Raw genomic sequence first — 6000 nt, 5'->3', positions numbered from 1 at the left:
TATATAAGCCTGTGCTTTTATTAAGTAGTAGATGTAAAATTTTTCATAGAATTCAGTTATGCAATTTTTAAAATAATTAAGTTTGTTTTTTTAAAATTAAGTTGATCTTAAGGTACCAAAACGCAACAAATAAAAGGAAGAAAATGGGCATTATGAACAAAAATAGTAAGATCTTTAATTTGACACCTTACTTTTTGAATTTTGTCAGGTAATTATTGAAAAAATTGATTTTTTTAAACCCACGAGAATAAAAACTTTGAACTTAATTTTATCATTACACAGGTATAAAAAATATGGGTTCATATATACCTTTAGAATCAGAAAAATATTACGAATCCATTATAAGCAAAATTGAAAAAAAGTAAAAAAATAAAAAATGGCCTAATATATTATTTTGTACAAGCAACACTTTCTTCATCCCCTCTTTACCCCCTTCCCATTTTTATTCTCAAAATAAGAAATAAGATGGTTGCCTGTATAATATAACATAATATTTTTATATAATTCCTTTTATTGTAGTTTATATACTATAGTGTAAACTTTTTATTTCAATTTTGCTTAGAATGGATTTGTAATATTTTTCTCATTCTAACAGTATATATAACGCCTATTTCTTATGCCTGGGTAATGATAAAATTAAGTTCAAAGTTTTTATTCTTGTGGGTTTAAAAAAATCGATTTTTTCAATAATTACCTGTTACAATTTAAAAAGTAAGGTGTCAAATTAAAGATTTTACCATTTTTGTTCATAATGGCCATTTTCTTTCTTTTTTTTGTTGCATTTTAGTACCTTAAAATCGACTTAATTTTTTTAAAAAAAACTTACATTACTTTAAAAATAAGAGGTTTACAAAAAAACGATTGCATATCTGAATTCTATGGAAAAATTTACATCTACTACTTACTAAAAGCACCAGCTAGCTATAAAAATAAAAGTAAATACACCTTCTTTGGTGCCACCTAACTGACTTTGACCGGACGCCATGACCAACACAGACTAGATATCCTTATAAGATCAACTCTTGCCGACATATAATTAATAAACTTAAAAAGTCATGAAGTCACAACTCTCTATCTTACCTACAAAAAAATGACATTTAAAAAAATAGAGGGGGGGGGGTCAATATGACCCCCCCCCCTGATCTGTAAGGGTTAATAGATAATTATACTTCTTAATATGAGAGTGTTGACAAAAAGTTACTGCTGTATATCTTGAATAGGAGATGAGATAATCATATTCTCTACATTTTTGTCTTTGAAGGACAAACTGACCGATAGACAAACATTTGGATCTAAAGAGTAGCTTCACTACTAAAAATTATTTACCCCTTTATCAAATGTTGGTAAAGATTTTATTGTGAGGGTAATAAAAAAAATTTTTTTTCAAAGCATTTTTAGGAAGATAAACAACCATCCCTCCCCCCCCCCTTCCCCACATACTTTGACATCCTCACTTTTGTACAAAAATCTGCACAATTTTTAACCAATAATATGGCCGAATTATTGCTACATTGTTTTCCTATTGGCTGCATTAGAAAATGTGTATCTAAATGTCCTATATCTATTCAATTAAGGCAGGTTCCTAAAATCTAAAATTTTAAAAATAACAATACTAATAAGATTGGGAACATAAATGTAATTACATAACAAATTTAATTGAGAGAATGCAACTTTGTACTTCTCTTTTTAAAAGCGAAGCTTTTCTATAATAAGGGTAAGTCCGTCCATCTGTATCTGATAGCTCATATTATTAATTTAGGCATATAAGAATTATCCTATCAATTTCAAATAATGTTTCCTGTAATAGTTAGATACGATTTAGCAACTCTATAATCGTTATCCAAATGCCCACATGTTAATTTTAAACATACTGATTTTTAAAACTTTTTTATAAAAACTTTAATTATTTAGTTATCTTATTCATCTTGATCTTATATTTGAAATAATGATTCCTAAAAAATGTGTGTATGTCATTATCCTGCATTTAATCAATTTTACATTATAATTGTTTACAAATTTAGAGCTTCGCTTTTATTGATGTTGTCATTCTTGTTTAGCAACTCTCTAATAAGAAAGGAAAAATGCAAAGAGTACATCCAATAGACAAATTCATGCAAATAGATTGTTAATTTTTTTCTGTTGTAGTAAAGTTAAATTTAATCTACAATATGTTTTGTTAAAAAATGTATCAAATTGTCTAGCTAAGAAAGAATTTCATTCATTATTATTTAAATAAAATAAGGAAAGCCTTATTTATTCTTAGGGTATCCTATCTTTTACAGAAAAGATAGGAAGAGTTTTTATAAATCAGCTAAACAAATGTTATCTTTAAAGTATTAAAAACAAGATTAAGGGAGAAAAGAAATAAAATGCTATCTTTAAAGTAGCAAAAACTAGATTAAGATTAATGGGAAAAAAGGAAAAAAAACGTAAGATACAAATGTACAGCCTCAATCATGATAACTTTTAAACCCAAAATGAAGAACACTAAGGGGGGGGGGTGGGGGGAGGATTGGCCTAGTGAGTGTTAACACAAAATTAAGGTACACTTATTGGGGGGAATCGGTTGAAAAGGGTAGATATAAACAATTGGGGGGAAAAGAGAAGCAGTAAGTAAAGTAAAAGAGAGAGGGGAAAAATACATTGGTGGTCCAGCCTTATAATGTCATGAGGAAAACTAATAAGAGTTAAGACAACATCTTTTCCAATATCATTTTTAAGCATATTTTCATTTAATGTTGAAATTAAAATGAAGATAAAAGATAAAATAAATTGTTTTCAAATCAATCAGAACCTTTTCTATTAAAAGCAATTGAACCAAAATGGCTTTCTCAAATATTAAATTTCCCCTAAATGTTTCAGATGGACAGACATAAATTCATATTATATAGTAACTTTGCTAATAAAAATCTTTTAAATCCACGATATTAGTAGAAAAAGGTTTAAAATATTTTTTTAACAATTTAATATCAAAATTTTATAACAAAAGTTAATTAATCTTCTTTAAATTCTTTTAGTTTGGAAAGAGGTGCAACAACAATATGGTTTAGCACAGCAAAAATGGCCAGGCCTACTGATTTTGTCCATTCTTAAATTCCCTTGATTCCCCTCTTTTACTTTTTTCTCTTTGCCTTTATGAACTTTTAATCATACAAAGAGTTCATTTCTACAATTCTATTCTTACAAATAATGCAAAGAGAACTGTAATTTATTTATGAAATACTTTTTTTTTAAATCCACGTTATTTTACATAAACAAATACATAAAGGATAAGTTAAGAAAGATTTTAAAATATTCCTATTTTTTATTGCAAGTTGATGTAATAAAGAAGGTTTAGTACAGGCTTATGTACACTTGTTTATGAGAGGTTTATGTAAGGCTAAAGTATGCCTATAAAATCTTTACTTAAGCTTGACATTACTAAATTTAAGGGTAGCCTATCTCCCCCAAACTAAAGTAAAGCTTAAGATACCCTTATTTTTAAAGGGTCCCTAATAAACCGTTTGTGATTAGCTCTAATATAATATCATAAAAGAAGGATTTATCAAAGTGAAATCTAACTAAACTTTCAATATACATACATACAAAAGTGTAAATACGAAAACTAGAACGTTTATATCCATAAATAAGATTAGAATTATTGATATGATTTAGTATATGATACTTTTTTTCGGACACAACATAGTTAAAGAGTATTTGAGCTTCTAAGTATGTTTTTAGAAATAATTTAAAAGACCAATATTATTTAAAGAAAGTATAGATTTAAAAGGTAATAAATAAAGGTTGAAGTTTTACTCTGCAAGGATGGCCATATAACTTTCACGCCCCCACCCCCCTTCCTCTACATACACTTAAAACCCAATAAGTCCTTCCTTAACCGGTAGCTAGCAGGAATATAGAGAAAGGTTAATCGAAGATATTTAGTCTTTTTTTGTAGCAAAGCTAGTTAGTAATATGTCCGAATGTCTATCTGTCAGAAATTGACAATAGTTGTAAATAATTGTGATTATCTCGACTGCTATTTAAGATATTAATTGATATTGATTGGTCTTTCTCAGCTAAAAATATGCAATATAAATTATGCAGAATAATGAGGATCCGCTCTACAAATCACTTTGTCGGTCCGTCCATAATGCTATTTGGTTAATACCCATTCCTGTATTTCTGACCAGAATCCATGGTATCATAAACATGTGACCATTTAATCCTTCCCTTCCTGGATTTTATGAAAATACCAGGGATAAATGGATAGGACTTTAATTGGAGGTTAACTAAATCTTACCGGTGCTTTTCCTAACATAGAACCCAACCACACCTTCTTATTAGTTAAATTATCCTGTACCCAATATAACTTAACCTAACCTAGGTAATAATTAAAATAAGAACCCCTCCCCCCCTTAACGTCAATTTATTTTAAAACAAGGGGAAGGGATTTGTGCTTGACCAGGCACTTTGAGAGAAACCTCCATCTTAAGCCTTTTTCTACTTTTTAGCTGAACTTATTTTGTGACAAAATTGTTGTAGATTAAATCAAGCCAAATTATCCCCTCCTCCCTGGCAATAGTCCTTTAAATCTCCTGCTGTCATCAAACCATTTCCTGCAACTTTAATTTAACACTTTATGGCTTATAAATTACATTATATATTGAGCATATTTTAAAACATAAAGACCAATCAAACATTAAGACAAAAAAAAGAGTAGATTTTAATAAGCTTGAAAATTTCATAGTAAATTTGAGACATCTATCTTCAATATCAGCAGACAATCAAATAAATTGACTGTCTACAAATAATATTGGAATTAACAAAATAACATAATAAAAAGTCAAAATAAAATATACACTTATTATACAGCTGTGTTATAAGTAGCGAAGCTACTCTATAATTCGAAATGTCCGTCCGTCTGTCCGTCTGAGACAAAGTGGGGGAAACGTGATTTTCTCAGCTCCTAGAAAAGATAGACAGCTGGAATTTTTAGTGAAGATTCTTATAACATATGCCTTTCTAATCTTTACGTTATTTTGTCCATTTGTCTTTTGTTTGGGGTGCTAGGTCGATTCCTAGATTTTTAAGATAATGGGCCGTAAATTTTTAGGGATTGCTTAAATTTACATTCGACATATTTTCCCTAAGTTTTATTTTGGTTTTTCTATTAGTTGGGTTTTCTCGATTCCTATTCATGATTTGCGGCTGAAATTATCAGGAATTGAATATGCTCATATTCTACATAATTTTATCAAGTTTCATTAAAATATGTCTATAAATTGCGGTACTAGATCGATTCCTAAATTTTTTAATTTTCGTGATTTTTAAGGTTTTGTGGTTTTTAATGTTTCCTTATTTCCCTATTTTATCAAGATTAATGTTTATTGTATGAAACTGCTTTATTGTAATTTTTTCCGATATCCATTCATAATTTTTGAGCTTCGCTACGTATGGATGTTGTCATCCTTGTTTTAGATGTTAATCATTAAAGCCAATATGTCAATGTGAATAAATAATATGCTAACAAGGACGACAACATCCATGAAAGCGAATGAATGGTAACAATTATACGCATTTTAAATTGTACTAAACTGTTACAGGAATTATCATGCAAAGTTTTAAATCGACAGGACAATCCTTACATGGCTAAAATAACACTAACAGCAATTCGTTACAGACAGACGGAAAGGCCCTAATTATAGAAAAGCTTAGCCTTTTAGATTATTTAATTTTGTTATATTATCTATTTTTCCTATTAAACAAATAATACATCTTATACATACATAAAGGTTATACTAATTGTTTGTTAATTTTCCACGGGGAGGGGGGGGGGGACTTTACATAAAGTTAGAAAATAGATTCAACCAAAACATGAATATTTGAGATATCTTAAAGCTTACATAAAAACAAAAAGAATAACGGCTTAATTTCTGGCATTCAAACTAATCATAGTTATTTAATAAAAAAAATTGTTGTAAAAACAATATGCAACTCCTCTTATGTTTACTTTTTGTT

Source organism: Acartia tonsa, chromosome 9, assembly GCF_053477335.1.
Source record: "Acartia tonsa isolate MP-2025a chromosome 9, ASM5347733v1, whole genome shotgun sequence".
Taxonomy (NCBI): Eukaryota; Metazoa; Arthropoda; class Copepoda; order Calanoida; family Acartiidae; genus Acartia; species Acartia tonsa.
This window is presented reverse-complemented; position numbering follows the sequence as displayed.